The sequence below is a fragment of the Nerophis ophidion genome, unplaced genomic scaffold (genome assembly GCF_033978795.1).
Source record: "Nerophis ophidion isolate RoL-2023_Sa unplaced genomic scaffold, RoL_Noph_v1.0 HiC_scaffold_117, whole genome shotgun sequence".
Classification (NCBI taxonomy): domain Eukaryota; kingdom Metazoa; phylum Chordata; class Actinopteri; order Syngnathiformes; family Syngnathidae; genus Nerophis; species Nerophis ophidion.
Genome location: NW_026907039.1, coordinates 117645 through 141396, shown reverse-complemented (window position 1 = coordinate 141396; position 23752 = coordinate 117645). Strand labels below are relative to the sequence as shown.

At 25.5% G+C, this 23752-nt stretch overlaps 1 long non-coding RNA gene across 1 annotated transcript; it reads right to left on the bottom strand.

Annotated features, from left to right (window-relative positions):
- Positions 1-16992: 16992 nt before the first annotated feature.
- On the bottom strand, positions 16993-20283 carry LOC133547482 (uncharacterized). The gene is made up of 5 exons (XR_009805510.1): positions 20228-20283; positions 19834-19992; positions 18966-19547; positions 17848-17998; positions 16993-17743 (listed from the first exon to the last, which is right to left on the bottom strand). It is a non-coding gene; the product is annotated as an uncharacterized LOC133547482 (long non-coding RNA).
- Between the last annotated feature and the right edge of the window lie 3469 nt (positions 20284-23752).

The following is a 23752-nucleotide window of genomic DNA, read 5'->3' as shown; positions in this document are numbered from 1 at the left end:
AGTTTATGAATATTAAATACATGTTTAGTGTATAAATATTAAATACATGTTTGGTGTATTAATATTAAATATATGTTTGGTTTATTAAAATTAAATACATGTTTTTGTATTAATATTAAATACATATTAAGTGTAAGAATAATAACTACATGTTTATTGTATGAATATTAAATACATGTTTAGTGTATAAATATTTAATACAAGTTTGCTGTATTAATGTTAAATACATGTTTATTGTATGAATATTAAATACATGTTTAGTGTATAAATATTTAATACATGTTTACTGTATTAATATTAAATACATATTTAGTGTATAAATTATAACTACATGTTTAGTGTATGAATATTAAATACATGTTTAGTGTATAAATATTTAATACATGTTTACTGTATTAATATTAAATACATATTTAGTGTATAAATAATAACTACATGTTTAGTGTATGAATATTAAATACATGTTTAGTGTATAAATGTTAAATACATGTTTAGTGTATAAATATTAAATATATGTTTAGTTTATTAAAATTAAATACATGTTTTTGTATTAATATTAAATACATGTTTAGTGTATAAATAATAACTAAATGTTTAGTGTATGAATATTAAATACATGTTCAGTGTATAAATATGAAATACAAGTTTAGTGTATTAATATTAAATACATGTTTAGTGTATTAATATTAAATATATGTTTAGTTTATTAAAATTAAATACATGTTTTTGTATTAATATTAAATACATGTTTAGTGTATTAATAGTAAATACATAATAAGTGTATTAATATTAAATACATGTTAAGTGTATGAATAATAACTAAATGTTTAGTGTATGAATATTAAATACATGTTTAGTGTATAAATATTAAATACATGTTTAGTGTAATAATATTAAATATATGTTTAGTTTATTAAAATTAAATACATGTTTTTGTATTAATATTCAATACATGTTTAGTGTATTAATATTAAATATATGTTTAGTTTATTAAACTTAAATACATGTTTTTGTATGAATATTAAATACACGTTTAGTGTATAAATATTAAATACATGTTTAGTGGATATATAATAAATACATATTTAGTGTATTAATATTAAATACATGTTTAGTGTATAAATATTAAATACATGTTTAGTGTATTAATATTTAATACATGTTTAGTGTATAAATGTTAAATACATGTTTAGTTTATGAATATTAAATACATGATTAGTGTATTAATATTAAATATATATTTAGTTTATTAAAATTAAATACATGTTTTTGTATTAATATTAAATACATGTTTAGTGTATAAATATTAAATACATGTTTAGTGTATGAATATTAAATACTAGTTTTGTATTAATATTAAATACATGTTTAGTGTATAAATATTAAATACATGTTTAGTGTATTAATATTAAATACATGTTTAGTGTATGAATATTAAATACATTTTTAGTGTACAAATATTAAATACATGTTTAGTGTATGAATATTAAATACATGTTTAGTGTACAAATATTAAATACATGTTTAGTGTATAGATATTAAATACATGTTTAGTGTATGAATATTAAATACAAGTTTAGTGTGAAAATATTAAATACATGTTTAGTCTATTATTAAATTCCATTTTAGTGTATAATTATTAAATACATGTTTAGTGTATTAATATTAAATATATATTTAGTTTATTAAAATGAAATACATGTTTTTGTATTAATATTAAATACAGTTTTTGTGTATAAATATTAAATACATGTTTAGTGTATGAATATTAAATACATGTTTAGTGTATAAATAATAACTACATGTTTAGTGTATGAATATTAAATGTTTAGTTTATTAAAATTAAATACATGTTTTTGTATTAATATTAAATACATGTTTAGTGTGTTAATATTAAATATATGTTTAGTGTATGAATGTTAAATACATGTTTAGTGTATAAATGTTAAATACATGTTTAGTGTATTAATATTAAATATATGTTTAGTGTATCAAAATTAAATACATGTTTTTGTATGAATATTAAATACACATTTAGTGTATGAATATTAAATACATATTTAGTTTATGAATATTAAATACATGTTTAGTGGATAATTAATAAATAATTAGTCTATTAATATTAAATACATGTTTAGTGTATAAATATTAAATACATGTTTAGTGTATAAATAGTAAATACATGTTTAGTGTATTAATATTAAATATGTGTTTACTTGATTAAAATTAAATAAATGTTTTTGTATTAATATTAAATACATGTTTAGTGTATAAATATTAAATACAGGTTTAGTGTATTAATATTAAATACATGTTTAGTGTATGAATAATAACTACAGGTTTAGTGTATAAATATTAAATACATGTTTAGTGTATTTTTGTTAAATACATGTTTAGTTTATGAATACTAAATACATGTTTAGTGTATTAATATTAAATATATATTTAGTTTCTTAAAATTAATTACATATTTTGTATTAATATTAAATACATGTTTAGTGTATTAATATTAAATACAAGTTTAGTGTATAAATATTAAATACATGTTTAGTGTATCAATATTAAATACACTTTTAGTGTAACAATATTAAATACATGTTTAGTGTATTAATATTAAATGTATGTTTAGTTTATTAAAATTAAATACATGTTTTTGTATTAATATTAAATACATATTAAGTGTAAGAATAATAACTACATGTTTATTGAATGAATATTAAATACATGTTTAGTGTATAAATATTAAATATGTGTTTAGTTTATTAAAATTAAATACATGTTTTTGTATTAATATTTAATACATGTTTAGTGTATTAATATTAAATATGTGTTTAGTTTATTAAAATTAAATACACGTTTTTGTATTAATATTAAATACACATTTAGTGTATTAATATTAAAAACATGTTTTCGTATTAATATTAAATACATGTTTAGTGTATGAATATTAAATATATGATTAGTATATAATTACATATACGTTTAGTATATGATTATTAAATACATGTTTAGTGTATGAATATTAAATACATGTTTAGTGTATAAATATTAAATACATGTTTAGTGTATTAATATTAAATACATGTTTAGTGTATGAATATTAAATATATGTTTAGTGTATAAATATCAAGTACATGGTTAGTGTATTAATATTAAATATTTTTAGTTTATTAAAATTAAATACATGTTTTTGTATTAATATTAAATACATGTTTAGTGTATAAATATTAAAAACATGTTTAGTGTATAAATGTTAAATACATGTTTAGTGTGTAAATATTAAAAACATGTTTAGTGTATTAATATTAAATACATGTTTAGTGTATTAATATTAAATACATGTTTAGTGTATGAATATTAAATACATGTTTAGTGTATTATTAATAACTACATGTTTAGTGTATGAATATTAAATATATGTTTAGTTTATTAAAATTAAATACATGTTTAGTGTATTAATATTAAATACATGTTTAGTGTATTAATATTAAATACATGTTTAGTGTATAAATATTAAAAACATGTTTAGTGTATAAATGTTAAATACATGTTTAGTGTATACATATCAAATACATGTTTAGTGTATGAATATTAAATATATGTTTAGTTTATTAAAATTAAATACATGATTAGTGTATTAATATTAAATACATGTTTAGTGTATTAATATTAAAAACATGTTTAGTGTATAAATATCAAATACATGTTTAGTGTATGAATATTAAATACATGTTTAGTGTATTAATATTAAATACATGTTTAGTGTATTAATATTAAATACATCTTAAGTGTATGAATATTAAATACATGTTTAATGTATGAATATTAAATACATGTTTAGTGTATAAATATTAAGTACATGTTTAGTGTATGAATATTAAAAACATGTTTAGTGTATAAATATCAAATACATGTTTAGTGTATGAATATTAAATACATGTTTAGTGTATTAATATTAAATACATCTTAAGTGTATGAATATTAAATACAAGATTAGTGTATGAATATTAAATGCATGTTTAGTGTATGAATATTAAATACATGTTTAGTGTATTAATATTAAATACATGTTTACTGTATAAATAATAACTACACATTTAGTGTATGAATATTAAATACATGTTTAATGTATTAATATTAAATACATGTTTAGTGTATTAATATTAAATATATGTTTAGTTTTATAAAATTAAATACATATTTTTGTATTAGTATTAAATACATGTTTAGTGTATTAATATTAAATGCATGTTTAGTGTATAACTGTTAAATACATGTTTAGTTTATAAATATTAAATACATGTTTAGTGTATAAATAATAACTACATGTTTAGTGTATAAATGTTAAATACATGTTTAGTGTATTAATATTAAATACACTTTTAGTGTATACATATTAAATACACGTTTAGTATAAAAAGTATTAAATGCATGTTTAGTGTATTAATATTAAATATATGTTTAGTTTATTAAAATTAAATACATGTTTTTGTATTAATATTAAATACATATTAAGTGTAAGAATAATAACTACATGTTTATTGAATGAATATTAAATACATGTTTAGTTTATTAAAATTAAATACATGTTTTTGTATTAATATTAAATACATATTAAGTGTAAGAATAATAACTACATGTTTATTGAATGAATATTAAATACATGTTTAGTGTATAAATATTTAATACATGTTTAGTGTATTAATATTAAATATATGTTTAGTTTATTAAAATTAAATACATATTTTTGTATTAATATAAAATACATGTTTAGTGTATTAATATTAAATACATGTTTAGTGTATTAATATTAAATACATGTTTAGTGTATAAATATTAAATACATGTTTAGTGTATACATATAAGTGTTTGAGAAACCAAACTTATGTAAAAAAAAAATAAAAGAAACAAAAAAAAGGAAAAAGAGAGAGAGAGAGACGGAGAGGACCGGACTTATTAAGAGGGAACGTGCGCCCTCCTGTGGACTTCTGCCGCAACTGCACACATAAAGAAATTCATTATTTCCAAGTGTGCCTTATTTAGAGGATAATAAATACATGTTTACTGTATGAATATTAAATATATGATTAGTGTATAATTACAAATACGTTTAATATATGATTATTAAATACATGTTCAGTGTAGTAATATTAAATACATGTTTAGTGTATGAATATTAAATACATGTTTAGTGTATTAATATTAAATATATGTTTAGTTTATTAAAATTAAATACATGTTTTTGTATTAATATTAAATACATATTAAGTGTAAGAATAATAACTACATGTTTATTGAATGAATATTAAATACATGTTTAGTGTATAAATATTAAATACATGTTTAGTGTATAAATATTAAATACATGTTTAGTGTATTAATATTAAATATGTGTTTACTTTATTAAAATTAAATACATGTTTTTGTATTAATATTAAATACATGTTTAGTGTATAATATTAAATACAGGTTTAGTGTATTAATATTAAATACATGTTTAGTGTATGAATAATAACTGCATGTTTAGTGTATGAATATTAAATACATGTTTAGTGTATAAATGTTAAATACATGTTTAGTTTATGAATATTAAATACATGTTTAGTGTATTAATATTAAATATATATTTAGTTAATTAAAATTAAATACATGTTTTTTATTAATATTAAATACATGTTCAGTGTATTAATATTAAATACATGTTTAGCGTATGAATATTAAATACATGTTTAGTGTATGAATATTAAATACATGTTTAGTGTATTAATATTAAATACATGTTTAGTGTATTAATATTAAATACACTTTTAGTGTATAAATATTAAATACAGGTTTAGTGTAAAAATATTAAATACATGTTTAGTGTATTCATATTAAATATATGTTTGGTTTATTAAAATTAAATACATGTTTTTGTATTAATATTAAATACATATTAAGTGTAAGAATAATAACTACATGTTTATTGAATAAATATTAAATACATGTTTAGTGTATGAATATTAAATACATGTTTAGTGTATAAATATCAAATACATGTTTAGTGTATTAATATTAAATATATGTTTAGTTTATTAAAATTAAATACATGTTTTTGTATTAATATTAAATACATATTAAGTGTAAGAATAATAACTACATGTTTATTGAATGAATATTAAATACATGTTTAGTGTATGAATATTTAATACATGTTTAGTGTATTAATATTAAATATATGTTTAGTTTATTAAAATTAAATACATGTTTAGTGTATAAATGTTAAATACATGTTTAGTGCATGAATGTTAAATACATGTTTAGTGTATTAATATTAAATATATGTTTAGTGTATTAAAATTAAATACATGTTTTTGTATTAATATTAAATACATGTTTAGTGTATAAATATTAAATACATGTTTAGTGTATTAATATTAAATACATGTTTAGTGTATAAATATTAAATACATGTTTAGTGTATAAATATAAGTGTATGAGAAACCAAACTTATGTAAAAAAAATAAAATAAACAAAAACAAGGAAAAAGAGAGAGAGAGAGGACCATACTTATTAAGAGGGAACGTGCGCCCTCCTGTGGACTTCTGCCGCAACTGCACACATAAAGAAAGTCATTATTTCCAAGTGTGCCTTATTTAGAGGATAATAAATACATGTTTACTGTATGAATATTAAATATATGATTAGTGTATGATTAAATATACGTTTAGTATATGATTATTTAATACATAATCAGTGTATTAATATTAAATACATGTTTAGTGTATGAATATTAAATACATGTTTAGTGTATGAATATTAAATACATGTTTAGTGTATGAATATTAAATACATGTTTAGTGTATGAATATTAAATACATGTTTAGTGTATGAATATTAAATACATGTTTAATGTATGAATATTAAATACATGTTAAGTGTATAAATAATAACTAAATGTTTAGTGTATGAATACTAAATACATGTTTAGTGTATAAATATTAAATACATGTTTAGTGTAATAATATTAAATATATGTTTAGTTTATTAAAATTAAATACATGTTTTTGTATTAATATTAAATACATGTTAAGTGTATAAATCTCAAATACATGTATAGTGTATTAATAATAAATTCATGTTTAGTGTATAAATGTTAAATATATGTTTAGTGTATAAATATTAAATATATGTTTAGTTTATTAAAATTAAATACATGTTCTTGTATTAATATTAAATACATGTTTAGTGTATGAATATTAAATACATGTTTAGTGTATGAATATTAAATACTTGTTTAGTGTATGAATATTCAATACATGTTTACTGTATACATATTAAATACATGTTAGTGTATTAATATTAAATATATGTTTAGTTTATTAAACTTAAATACATGTTTTTGTATGAATCTTAAATACACGTTTAGTGTATGAATATTAAATACATGTTTAGTTTATGAATATTAAATACATGTTTAGTGGATATATAATAAATACATATTTAGTGTATTAATATTAAATATATGTTTAGTGTATAAATATTAAATACAGGTTTAGTGTATTAATATTAAATACATGTTTAGTGTATAAATGTTAAATACATGTTTAGTTTATGAATATTAAATACATGTTTAGTGTATTAATATTAAATATATATTTAGTTTATTAAAATTAAATACATGTTTTGTATTAATATTAAATACATGTTTAGTGTATAAATATTAAATACATGTTTAGTGTATTAATTTTAAATACATGTTTAGTGCATGAATATTCATCATCATCATCATCATCATCATTTATTGTTATTCCTTTCATTAAAATGCATATATACAAGCCACGTACAATTGACACTATCATTGTTTTTTTTTGTTTTTCTTTCTTATACATTTCCATGATCAGAAAGGAGCAGATGGAAGAATAATATTCTTATATTTATCTGCCCCCTTTTTAACACCAATTATTTTCGATGACTTTATAACTGTTCCCTCCACCAACACCCAAACTCCAACATACTTTTGCATTTTCCTTTAAGCATTTTCACAATGACACGTCCAATCAAATCAAAATTCAGTTTGATATAATTCCAGTTTTCTCTTTTTATAACTTTTTAAAAACAAAGGTATTCTCACAGCTTTTTAAGTCTTTGTTTAGAGAATATCATGCTTTCACAGCAACAACAGACAAGCACATTTGTTTCAAATTTGTTGGCACTCTTGGATGTTTAAAGTCATACGGCCTTCTGTGGTTCTCATCTCCAGATGTGAACACACAACTTTTGTACGTCCTTTGGAAGAATTGTATTTCTCGCTTTGAACATCATTAATAGTGTATTCAATTCTACAATGTCTTTTAGTTTTAGTAATTGTGACCTAATGAAGAGTGGATTTGTGTGGTCTCTATATCCTACTTTAAAAATGATTCGAATTGCTCTTTTCTGTGAAAGAAATAAAGGCATTATGTTGCTATGATATGTATTTCCCCATATTTCTGCACAATAATTGAAATAAGGTAGAATAATTGAGCAATATAACATTCTCATTGTGTTGTATGGAAAACTATATTTAACCTTGTTCAAAATAAATAAACTTTTAGATACCTTATTTTTCACATGCATTATATGAGCTTTCCATGTCAACTTTTCATCTAAGATGACCCCAAGAAATCTGATTTCAGACACCTTCTCAATTTTCACATTGTTTATGGATAAACTAACTTCCATCTTTCTTTTATTACCGAATACCATATACTTAGTCTTTTCCAAATTTAAAGATAATTTATTTATATCAAACCACAATTTTAGTTTAACCATTTCCTCTTTAATATTATTGGCTAAAATGTTCAAGTCATCTCCTGAACAGTATAAATTTGTATCGTCTGCGAATAATACGCACTGTAAAATTTTCGAAACCTCACAAATATCATTTATATATAAAGTAAAAAGTTTGGGTCCTAAAATCGAACCTTGTGGAATTCCACATTCAATATTCATACATTCTGACCTATGATCATCGATCTCAACATATTGCTGTCGTTGATGTAAATAACTGGTTAACCAGTCCAGTGCAACTCCTCTGACTCCATAAGTATATCATTTAGAAATGAGAATTTGATGATCTACAGTGTCAAATGCCTTCTTTAAATCAATGAACACTCCTATTGTGTATTTATTTTGATCAACTGCAGTTGTAATCTCTTCAATAATGTTCATGATGGCCAAGCTCGTAGACCTGTTTGATCGAAATCCATACTGATTTTCATTTAATAATTTATGTTTTTCAATAAAACAGTCTAATTTATTAACAAACAGTTTTTCAAGCACTTTTGAAAATTGGGATAAGAGAGATACTGGTCTATAATTACCAAATGTATGTTTATCTCCGGTTTTAAATATAGGTATAACCTTAGCAGTTTTCATACTGTCTGGGAAAACTCCTACTTTAAAAGAACAATTAATTATATAATGCAATGGTTTAATGATGCAATCAATTGTGTTTTTTATTATACTCATGTCAATGCCCTCATTGTCTATTGAGGTCTTGTTTTTTAGTTTGTAAACCACAGATAATATTTCATTCTCAGTCACTTCACTAAGAAACATTGACTGCATAACCCTATTTTCCCTTTTCCAGACATCCCCTGATTGATCATTAGCTCTAGGTATTTTGTTTGCTAAGCTAGGTCCTACATTTACAAAGAATTGATTCAATTCATTGACAATTTCATCTTTGTTTTCAATTAACATATTATCTTTTTTAAAACATCTAGGTAGTTCTGTTCGCCTTGTCCTATTCCCTATTGCTTTATTTAAAATATTCCATGTAGCCTTTATGTTATTTTTATTTTCATGCAACATTCTTTTGTAATATTCCCTTTTTGCTTGTCTCAATATATTGAGACAAGCAATTTATATATATATATATATATATATATATGTATATATATATATATATATATAATATTAAATACATGTTTAGTGTATGAATATTAAATACATGTTTAGTGTACAAATAATAAATACACGTTTAGTGTATTAATATTAAATAGATGTTTAGTGTACAAATATCAAATACATGTTTAGTGTACAAATATTAAATACATGTTTAGTGTATTAATATTAAATAGATGTTTAGTGTATTAATATTAAATACATGTTTAATGTATGAATATTAAATACATGTTTAGTGTATGAATATTAAATAGATGTTTAGTGTATTAATATTAAATACATGTTTAATGTATGAATATTAGATACAAGTTTAGTGTGAAAATATTAAATACATGTTTAGTCTATTATTAAATTCCATTTTAGTGTATAATTATTAAATACATGTTTAGTGTATTAATATTAAATACATGTTTAGTGTATCAATATTAAATATATATTTAGTTTATTAAAATTAAATACATGTTTTTGTATTAATATTAAATACATTTTTTGTGTATAAATATTAAATACATGTTTACTGTATTAGTATTAAATACATGTTTAGTGTATGAATATTAAATACATGTTTAGTGTATGAATATTAAATACATGTTTAGTGTATTAATATTAAATATATATTTAGTTTATTAAAATTAAATAAACGTTTTGTATTAATATTAAATACATGTTGAGTGTATTAATTTTAAATACATGTTTAGTGTATGAATATTAAATACAGGTTTAGTGTACAAATATTAAATACATGTTTAGTGTATGAATATTAAATACATGTTTAGTGTACAAATAATAAATACACGTTTAGTGTATTAATATTAAATAGATGTTTAGTGTACAAAAATTAAATAAATGTTTAGTGTAATAATATTAAATACATGTTTAGTGTATTAATATTAAATAGATGTTTAGTGTATGAATATTAAATACAAGTTTAGTGTGAAAATATTAAATACATGTTTAGTCTATTATTAAATTCCATTTTAGTGTATAATTATTAAATACATGTTTAGTGTATTAATATTAAATACATGTTTAGTGTATTAATATTAAATACATGTTTAGTGTATGAATATTAAATACTTGTTTAGTGTATGAATATTAAATACATGTTTAGTTTATTAAACTTAAATACATGTTTTTGTATGAATCTTAAATACACGTTTAGTGTATGAATATTAAATACATGTTTAGTTTATGAATATTAAATACATGTTTAGTGGATATATAATAAATACATATTTAGTGTATTAATATTAAATAGATGTTTTTGTATTAATATTAAATACATGTTTAGTGTATGAATATTAAATACATGTTTAGTGTATTAATATTAAATACATGTTTAGTGTATAAATATTAAATACAGGTTTAGTGTATTAATATTAAATACATGTTTAGTGTATAAATGTTAAATACATGTTTAGTTTATGAATATTAAATACATGTTTAGTGTATTAATATTAAATATATATTTAGTTTATTAAAATTAAATACATGTTTTGTATTAATATTAAATACATGTTTAGTGTATAAATATTAAATACATGTTTAGTGTATTAATTTTAAATACATGTTTAGTGTATGAATATTAAATACATGTTTAGTGTACAAATATTAAATACATGTTTAGTGTATGAATATTAAATACATGTTTAGTGTACAAATATTAAATATATGTTTAGTGTATTAATATTAAATAGATGTTTAGTGTATAATTATTAAATACATGTTTAGTGTATTAATATTAAATACATGTTTAGTGTACAAATATTAAATACATGTTTAGTGTATTAATATTAAATAGATGTTTAGTGTATGAATATTAAATACATGTTTAGTGTGAAAATATCAAATACATGTTTAGTGTACAAATATTAAATACATGTTTAGTGTATTAATATTAAATACATGTTTAGTGTGAAAATATCAAATACATGTTTAGTCTATTATTAAATTCCATTTTAGTTTATAATTATTAAATACATGTTTAGTGTATTAATATTAAATACATGTTTATTGTATTAATATAAAATATATATTTAGTTTATTAAAATTAAATACATGTTTTTGTATTAATATTAAATACATTTTTTGTGTATAAATATTAAATACATGTTTACTGTATTAATATTAAATACATGTTTAGTGTATGAATAATAACAACATGTTTAGTGTATTAATATTAAATACATGTTTAGTGTATAAATATTAAATACATGTTTAGTGTATGAATATTAAATACATGTTTAGTGTATTAATATTAAATGTTCAGTTTATTAAAATTAAATACATGTTTTTGTATTAATATTAAAAACATGTTTAGTGTATAAATGTTAAATACATGTTTAGTGTATAAATGTTAAATACATGTTTAGTGTATTAATATTAAATATATGTTTAGTGTATTAAAATTAAATACATGTTTTTGTATTCATATTAAATACATGTTTAGTGTATGAATATTAAATACACAGTTAGTGTATGAATATTAAATACATGTTTAGTTTATGAATATTAAATACATGTTTAGTGGATACATAATAAATAATTAGTCTCTTAATATTAAATACATGTTTAGTGTATAAATAATAACTACATGTTTAGTGTATAAATGTTGAATACATGTTTAGTTTATGAATATTAAATATATGTTTAGTGTATTAATATTAAATATGTATTTAGTTTATTACAATTAAATACCTATTTTTTATTAATATTAAATACATGTTTAGTGTATAAATATTAAATACATGTTTAGTGTATTAATATTAAATACATGTTTAGTGTATGAATATTAAATACATGTTTAGTGTATAAATATTAAATACATGTTTAGTGTATTAATATTAAATACATGTTTAGTGTATTAATATCAAATACACTTTTAGTGTATAAATAATAACTAAATGTTTAGTGTATGAATATTAAATATATATTTAGTTTATTAAAATCAAATACATGTTTTTGTATTAATATTAAATACATGTTTAGTGTATGAATATTAAATACATGTTTAGTGTATTAATATTAAATACATGTTTAGTGTATAAATATTAAATACAGGTTTAGTGTATTAATATTAAATACATGTTTAGTGTATAAATGTTAAATACATGTTTAGTTTATGAATATTAAATACATGTTTAGTGTATTAATATTAAATATATATTTAGTTTATTAAAATTAAATACATGTTTTGTATTAATATTAAATACATGTTTAGTGTATAAATATTAAATACATGTTTAGTGTATTAATTTTAAATACATGTTTAGTGTATGAATATTAAATACATGTTTAGTGTACAAATATTAAATACATGTTTAGTGTATGAATATTAAATACATGTTTAGTGTACAAATATTAAATATATGTTTAGTGTATTAATATTAAATAGATGTTTAGTGTATAATTATTAAATACATGTTTAGTGTATTAATATTAAATACATGTTTAGTGTACAAATATTAAATACATGTTTAGTGTATTAATATTAAATAGATGTTTAGTGTATGAATATTAAATACAAGTTTAGTGTGAAAATATCAAATACATGTTTAGTCTATTATTAAATTCCATTTTAGTTTATAATTATTAAATACATGTTTAGTGTATTAATATTAAATACATGTTTATTGTATTAATATAAAATATATATTTAGTTTATTAAAATTAAATACATGTTTTTGTATTAATATTAAATACATTTTTTGTGTATAAATATTAAATACATGTTTACTGTATTAATATTAAATACATGTTTAGTGTATGAATAATAACAACATGTTTAGTGTATTAATATTAAATACATGTTTAGTGTATAAATATTAAATACATGTTTAGTGTATGAATATTAAATACATGTTTAGTGTATTAATATTAAATGTTCAGTTTATTAAAATTAAATACATGTTTTTGTATTAATATTAAAAACATGTTTAGTGTATAAATGTTAAATACATGTTTAGTGTATAAATGTTAAATACATGTTTAGTGTATTAATATTAAATATATGTTTAGTGTATTAAAATTAAATACATGTTTTTGTATTCATATTAAATACATGTTTAGTGTATGAATATTAAATACACAGTTAGTGTATGAATATTAAATACATGTTTAGTTTATGAATATTAAATACATGTTTAGTGGATAAATAATAAATGATTAGTCTCTTAATATTAAATACATCTTTAGTGTATAAATAATAACTACATGTTTAGTGTATAAATGTTAAATACATGTTTAGTTTATGAATATTAAATATATGTTTAGTGTATTAATATTAAATATGTATTTAGTTTATTAAAATTAAATACCTATTTTTTATTAATATTAAATACATGTTTAGTGTATAAATATTAAATACATGTTTAGTGTATTAATATTAAATACATGTTTAGTGTATGAATATTAAATACATGTTTAGTGTATAAATATTAAATACATGTTTAGTGTATTAATATCAAATACACTTTTAGTGTATAAATAATAAATAAATGTTTAGTGTATGAATATTAAATATATATTTAGTTTATTAAAATCAAATACATGTTTTTGTATTAATATTAAATACATATTAAGTGTAAGAATAATAACGACATGTTTATTGAATGAATATTAAATACATGTTTAGTGTATAAATATTAAATAAATGTTTAGTGTATGATTATTAAATACATGTTTAGTGTATTAATATTAAATATGTGTTTACTTTATTTAAATTAAATACATGTTTTTGTATTAATATTAAATACATGTTTAGTGTATGAATAATAACTACAGGTTTAGTGTATGAATATTAAATACATGTTTAGTGTATAAATGTTAAATACATTCTTAGTTTATGAATATTAAATACATGCTTAGTGTATTAATATTAAATATATATTTAATTTATTAAAATTAAATACATGTTTTTTATTAATATTAAATACATGTTTAGTGTATTAATATTAAATACACTTTTAGTGTATAAATATTAAATACAGGTTTAGTGTAAAAATATTAAATACATGTTTAGTGTATTAATATTAAATATATGTTTAGTTTATTAAAATTAAATACATGTTTTTGTATAAATATTAAATACATATTAAGTGTAAGAATAATAACTACATGTTTATTGAATGAATATTAAATACATGTTTAGTGTATGAATATTTAATACATGTTTAGTGTATTAATATTAAATACATGTTTAGTGTATTAATATTAAATACATGTTTAGTGTATAAATGTTAAATACATGTTTAGTGTATAAATATTAAATATATGTTTAGTTTATTAAAATTAAATACATGTTTTTGTATTATTATTAAATACATGTTTAGTGTATGAATATTAAATACATGTTTAATGTATAAATAACATGATTACTGTATGAATATTAAATATATGATTAGTATATAATTACATATACGTTTAGTATATGATTATTAAATACATGTTCAGTTTATTAATATTAAATACATGTTTAGTGTATAAATATTAAATACATGTTTATTGTATAAATATTAAATACATGTTTAGTGTATAAATATTAAATACATGTTTTTTGTATAAATATTAAACATATGTTTGGTGTATAAATATTAAATACATCCTGCCATCAGTGTGTGAATGTGTGTGTGAATGGAGAAATACTATCAAAGCGCTTTGGGCTCCTTAAAAAGAGGTAGAAAAGCGCTATACAAGTACAAACATTTACCATTTATATATATATATATATATATATATAAATCCCATACATGTGTATATTCATGTATATATACACATATATTGATATACTATACATAATATTAACGGGACGATGTGGCGTTTCCAGTGAGGGTTGGACTTTGTCACCCATTCTGTTCAAAACTTTCATGGACATAATTTCTAGGCGCAGTCAAGGTGTTGAGGGGATCTGGTTTGGTGGCTGCAGTATTAGGTCTCTGCTTTTTGCAGATGATGTGGTCCCGATGGCTTCATCTGGCCAGGATCTTCAGCTCTCACTGGATCGGTTCACAGCCGAGTGTGAAGCGACTGCGATGGGAATCAGCACCTCCAAATCCGAGTCCATTGTTATCATTCGGAAGAGGGTGGAGTGCCATCTCCAGGTTGGGGAGGAGACCCTGCTCCCAAGTGGAGGAGTTCAAGTACCTCAGAGTCTTGTTCACGGTGTGGCGTCTTCAGTAATGCGGACGTGGTGAAGAAGGAGCTGAACCGGAAGGCAAAGCTCTCAATTTACTGGTCGATCTACGTTCCCATCCTCACCTATAGTCATGAGCTTTGGGTTAGGACCAAAAGGACAAGATCATGGGTAAAAGTGGTCGGAATGAGTTTCCTCCGCCGGGTGGTGGGTCTCTCCCTTAGAGATAGGGTGAGAAGCTCTGCCATCCGGGAGGAACTCAAAGTAAAGCCGCTGCTCCTTCACATGGAGAGGAGCCAGATGAGGTGGTTCGGGCATCTGCTCAGGATGCCACCCGAAGGTCTCTCTATGGAGGTGTTTTGGGCACATCAAACCGGTACACTTTAAATAAAATAAAAAGTTGAGAAAACACACATTTTCAAGGTAACTTGATGCAACAAGATTTTTGCGTTTTACTATTGTTGACTTAACTAGTTGAGATAAGAGTTATGTCAACTCAGATCTTCTTGTTCACCAAATTATTATATTTACGTCGGACCAACAATAAAGTTCATTCTTCAATTCCATATATTATTACCTTCAACTAACTCATATATTCTTGTTGAACTTTGACTACTGTTCTTGACTTAACTAAGATTTCAAAGTTTAGATAAGAGTTTTACCAACTCGATCTTGTTCACCAAATTATTATATTCACGTCGGACCAACAATAAATTTCATGCTTCAATTCCATGTATTTTCACCTTCAACTACCTCGGAAATTCTTGTTACTTCAGTTACTAAAATTCCTTTACAAGTCAAGTAACATTTATGTTGCGATAATTTTTTTCTTTAAATGCTGAATGAATAAATAAAATAAAGAGCAGACATCAAAATATATCCAAAACCTTGTTTATTTCTCATTTAGAAACATGTTTAACATAAGGGTTCAATTGGGTGTCAGAGACCTTGACACTTTCCCAGCTATTTTCTTTAAAGTGAATAAACCAGCTAAGAAAGTTAAAAGCTAAGAAATAAATGCTTTTACAGCAGCCAGGCAATATAATTGTGTAATGATTTGATGATAGAATTATCATCATAGATAGAGAAAATGTGTTTAGTAAATTAGAAGAGTTGACAAACTTGATCAGCTGACAGTGAATATGCACCTCTTGTCAACTTCACTTAAATGTAAAGAAAAAGATATATCTACATTTAAGTGAGATTCACAAAATACCAATATGCTACATAACAAATGGCAGTACCGAGTTCTGGCGGGTTATGTGGCATAATGGCGTTTTGGGAATCTCACTCAATTTTAAATATATTTTGAAAAAAAAAATTTTTTTTAAAAATGGTGTATCTCACTTAATTGTAAATACATTTTGAAAATAAATATAATTGTTTTCCGTGAGGCCTTGCATGTTTTAAATCACTGGCTGTGAAGTTTTATATGAGCACCAACCACAACGCACTCGAACAGGCAGAAAACATAGGTTGGCTTCCACATTAAGAGTCACAGCAAAAGCTTTGTTTTCAGAGACCTTGTCCGCTGAGAGCCCATCCATCCATCCATTTTCTACCGCTTATTCCCTTTTGGAGTCACGGGGGGCGCTGGCGCCTATCTCAGCTACAATCGGGCGCCAGGCAGGGTACACTCTGGACAAGTCGCCACCTCATCGCAGGGCCGCACTGAGAGCCAAGCTGGAAAAAGATAGACTGAATTGCTTCAAAGGTGTACGTCATCTCCTTTGGATAATCAATGTTGATGGCATACAGTAGGCCAAAGAGGTATGCAAAGGCGGTACCGAGGTCTGGCAGGTCATGTAGCACCATGGAACCTTCCAACACAACAGCCCAGTCCCGTAAGTTGGGTGATACAGCAGGATCATCTTCTTCAAGGATTGTAAGGATGCCAACAGACACGCCTCTGAGCACTCTTTCTTCAGGGTCACTTTCCTGAGGGTAAGTAACACATGCATGATTGAGTGTTAGGTCCAACAAAAGGATGTCATTGTGTGGATCTTCTGGGAACGATTACAATTTTACAATGTTCAAAAAAATGGGAAAAACCCTTAAATTACTTTCAAATGAATTGAAGGTAGAACATTAACCATTAAATATTTAAAAAAAAATGGGGCAAGAACTTTTCTTTATGATTATATGCATTGGTTAAAGAATATGACATTTGGGCATTCAAAAACAAATCTGGGCACAAAATGAAATCTACACAAAGTGTATTATGCATAAAATCTTTGTCATCAGCTATGAGATCCTACTCCATTCATCCATCCATTTTGTACCGCTTATTCCCTATGGAGTCGCGGGGGTTGCTGGTGCCTATCTCAGCTACAATCAGATCCTACTCAAAATGTTAAAATAGTAATAGTTGTTTAGCTTGTTGCTCCACTCTCTGGTTCAAGGCAAGGCAACAGAAATCATTCATTTTAACTGTTTGTGCATTTTGGAAGGAATAGGCGAAGATTGTTCATCGCAAGTAAGCTTAGCTCAAAAACTAGCAGTCAATTGTAAGTGTTAGTATGCCGCCGCCGACTGTGAGCCAGGGTGAATTTAGTTTATATTCAACAGACATTCATCAGCAACGTCGTTTTCTCTTCTGCAACTTAAAACTAACAGCATGTCGTCGGAATAGAGTTGTAAAGTTTATCTTCTGACTGTTGGCGAAGGCAGGCTACCAATAGACTACCAGTATTTGAGCTAATCTAACAAGCGATGAGGAAACATTGGCTGATTCTTCTTCAAAAATACATCCACAGTTAAAGGAATGGTTTCTATCGACGGATCTTAAACCAGAGAGCAGGGCAACAAGCTAGAATATGAAAATGTTGAACTATTCCATTGAAGCTACATTAGGCCAAATTACTTTTAATTTTCAAGTAAATGTCCTATTATTATTATTACTTACCAAATGCTGCAGGAAAAACGTATGTGACAAACTCCCAGCCGTCCTCGTGTGGGTTGCTGTGACATTGAACACACGACGCATCGTAGCAGGTTTGATTCCCATTTATTGGTTCAATCAACCTTTCTTCGGGCCAGTCGGGCGCACCCATTTCTAGTGCGCTGGCACCTCTTCCTGGTCGCTCTGCACCCTTTGGTGCTCGCCTGCTGCGTCTGTGGCAGGGACTCATTGCGGACTGCTCTCTGTCGTCGGGCTCGTGGTCGGGCTGCCGTGGTTTCCTTTCCTTTCCTGTCTTCCCTCTCGCAATCGTGCCCCCCTCGCCTCTCTTAAAGTCTAGGAGCAGATGCGCAGATTGTGAGCAGATGTGTGTCCTACGCACCTGACTCCGATTGCCGTCCTCCTGCCGCTCCGCGTGCGTCACGCCGCATGCCCCGCCTCCTGGCCTTCATCTTGGTCCAGAACGCCTCTGTCCGCCCGCTGTCGGCCCGTCGGCTGCGTCTCTCCACACTTAGTTGTGTCGTCCCAGACAAAAACGGGGAGGCATCTCAGTGCTGTCATCTTTCGGTGAGACACAATGTCTGATGTCTATAGAGTATACAGTGGAAGACATAAGCATATACATTAGTGAAGCGCCATAGTGGATTTATACAAATGGCAAAATCAAAAGTTGTTTTTAGTAATGACCAGTAGACCGCAAGTCTGACCAGTAGCATGCTCAAGAAAAGGGGAAAAAAAACACTTCAAGCCTTCAGACTAAAGCATTTTCTACTTTTGCAAATTAAAAACAGTTATAATTATCAAATAGCACAAACTAAGAACATATAGCAATGACTGATAAGATCCATTTTACTGACACATGTCCATCACTTACTTGTTCATCAAGCTTATCCAGGAAGTCTTCTATTTGCTGACCAATAGCTTCCTTTCTAGCCCGGTACAGTCTGAGCAGGCGAGCCACATAATTCTCAAGGCACTCATTGAAAGTCTTCAGGAGGTCTTTGCTGGTGATGCCATGACATTTTTCAGATATCTGAAAAACACAATCAGTGGAGCAATGGCATTTAACTTTAATCACAATGTGAGCTTTTGACTTGAGATTTCAGGGCTGATGGTATAGTGGGGTGCTTTATGTTGGAGGAGCATGTAGTGGAGTGGGAGGGCAGGTATAGTGCAGCGTGTCAATAAATGTGTACACTCCTACACCTATTCCATACAGGGCAATGAACATATAAGTACCACAGTTAATAAATAAATGACAGCCATACCTCTTGATTGGAGCTTTCCAATTTGCAATATTTGCACTGCATTCAATCCTCCTCTGAAACACAAGAAACATGAAATGGAAATATTTGGTTTCACTAAAAGCATTTAGCTGCAGACAATTATCCATTTTTTTCCCACCACCTCTATGTTCAACAGATACTTCATACACTTTATATTACACATAAATAGTATAGGCTACACCACGCAGACATGCTACACTTACCATACTCAGTATTATATCAGTTACTTTGTCTACATATTCATGGTAAGTACTCAAATACATGTTAACTTTACTCAAATACATGTTAACTTTACTCAACAGGTCCTACAGGTAAGTATTAGCAAGTAATATTAGCTATGGAAATACTGTGTTTAGTGTAGAGTCACCCCTTTGAACATAAGTGCAGGTAAGTAATGCATAAACATGAATGACATAAAAGGTGAAAATGACAGTTCAGTAATAGACCATTACTCCACACTGAATAATTGTATTAACGTGTCTTAATACTCTCTTGTTCTCAGTTGATCTGCTTTTCCAGCAGGGCACAGACTTGTGGAAGTGAATTACAGTGAGCCGTTTGGGACGGGAGAACAAAAATAAATAGGCGGTCAATAGTAGAACAACCCGTCGGCTAAAAAAAAAATGGCCTTTTCATGGTCGACTATCTTGAAAATATAGAGAAATAAAGGGCGGCGGTGTTAATTGATACGCCTACGTTACACTCACGTCTCTCTCTCGCCCACCATGAATTGATTAACGTGGACCCAGACTTAAACAAGTTGAAAAACTTATTGGGGTGTTACCATTTAGTGGTCAGTTGTACGGAATATGTACTGTGCAATCTGTCAATAAAAGTTTCAATCAATCAATCAAAACCGTGTGAATTCCTAGCCAACTAATCACGGCAGCACTAGTACCCACAACACATTTGAACGGGGGCGGAGGGTTGACACCTCTGCTCTAGCCGTAGGCCGGACTGGTAAAATCACAGCACGATAACTTAAAAATAAAGACAACTTCAGACTGTTTTTCATTGTTTGAAAATAAAACAAGTGTAAAAAGTTTTTTTTACATTGACATGCTGTGGTTAATCATTTTGTTTGTTGTTATTTATATTTTCTGAACACATTATGTGATAATGTTCATCAGTCAACTCATTGGTGTCTTTCAAGATAAAACAAATTATATCAAAGTCAAATTACAGGATGTTATTCGTGTAGTTTGCTCATTTTCCTCGACTGATGTACTAACATCATGTGCTTTATTTTGTACATATGTTGCATCAACTACAAAGAATTGCTATTGCAACATCCAGTGGACACATTTAGAACAGCTGTTTCTTTCATTTAAAAATGTCAGGTACATTTTTATACTTTAACTCATCCTGCGGGCTTGATACAATTTGTTAGCGGGCCTTACGCGGCCCTCGGGCCGGACGTTTGACACCCCTGGGCTAGAGCATTCTGGCGGGATAATAATTAGCTTAGCTCTTCCGTCAATACACACTGCTCATTCAGTATCCCAAAATATTTAGCCGGTTCATCATTCACACAGTTTGTTATGTCCACAATGTCTTAAGCATACATAGCTATAAACACGGATTAGCCTGGTTTGGACCCACACAGAAAGTGATCAGCTTTACATGTAGCAGTCATTGCTAACGGCGACCGCCATCTTGGGCATTGAAGAGGCCACACACACACACGACAGACGCTTAACCACGGTCATGACTTAATGTCGCTGGCAAAATAAACTGGAATAAAAACACAAGTGATGTATATTACACAGGTGTCGATTATAAACAGGGTACCTGTTGTTCACAGTCTCTGCTCCGGTGGCTCTTTCTCTCTCTCTCTCTCTCTCTCTCTCTCTCTCTCTCTCTCTCTCTATATATATATATTTATTTATTTATACACTAAACATGTATTTAATATTATACACTAAACGCATTTTTTAAAATTCATATATTAAACAGTTGTTTAATGAATACTTATACACTAAACATGTAAAGGAGGAATTGGAAGTCTGGGACACTAAATAAGGCACACTTGGAAGTAATGAAGTTCTTTGTGTGTGCAGTTGCAGCAGAAGTCCACAGGAGGGCGCACAATCCCTCTTAATAAGTCTGGTCCCCCCCACCCCCCCCCCCCTCTCTCCCTCTCTCTCTCTCTCTCTCTCTCTCTCTCTCTCTCTCTCTCTCTCTTCTCTCTCTCTCTCTCTCTCTCTCTCTCTCTCTCTCTATATATATATATATATATATATTTATATGTATTTATTCATACACTAAACATGAATTTAATATGTATACACTAAGCACATTTTTTAAAATTCATATATTAAACAGTTGTTTAATTAATACTTATACACTAAACATGTAAAGGAGGAATTGGAAGTCTGGGACACTAAATAAGGCACACTTGGAAGTAATGAAGTTCTTTGTGTGTGCAGTTGCAGCAGAAGTCCACAGGAGGGCGCACAATCCCTCTTAATAAGTCTGGTCCCCCCCACCCCCCCCCCCCTCTCTCCCTCTCTCTCTCTCTCTCTCTCTCTCTCTCTCTCTCTCTCTCTCTCTTCTCTCTCTCTCTCTCTCTCTCTCTCTCTCTCTCTATATATATATATATATATATATTTATATGTATTTATTCATACACTAAACATGAATTTAATATGTATACACTAAGCACATTTTTTAAAATTCATATATTAAACAGTTGTTTAATTAATACTTATACACTAAACATGTAAAGGAGGAATTGGAAGTCTGGGACACTAAATAAGGCACACTTGGAAGTAATGAATTTATTTCTGTGTGCAGTTGCAGCAGAAGTCCACAGGAGGGCGCACGTTCCCTCTTAATAAGTCTGGTCCCCCCCCACCACCCCCCTCTCTCTCTCTCTCTCTCTATCTATGTCTTTCTCTCTCCCTCTCTCTCTCTCTGTCTCTCTCTCTCTCTCTATATATATATATATATTGTTTAATTAATATTTATACACTAAACATGTATTTAATATTTATACACTGAAATATTCGTACACTAAACATGCATTTAATATTCATACACTGAGCATGTATCTAATAATCATATACTAAACACATTTAATATTCATATACTAATCATATTTTTTAATATTCATACAGTAAACATGTATTTATTATTCTCTAAATAAGGCACACTGAAATAATTAATTTATTTGTGTGCAGTTAAGGCAGATTTCCACTGGAGGGCGCACATTCCCTCTTAATAAGTCTGGTCATGCATACACTAAACATAGTTTTTAATATTTATACACTAAACATATTTTTACTATTTGTGCACTAAACATATATTTAATATTTACACACTAAACATGTATTTAATATCAATACAAAAAAATGTATTTAATTTTAATAAACTAAACATATATTTAATATTAATACACTAAACATGTATTTAATATTAATACAATAAACATGTATTTATTAATTATACACTAAACATGTATTTAATATTAATACACTAAACATGTAATTAATATTTATACACTAA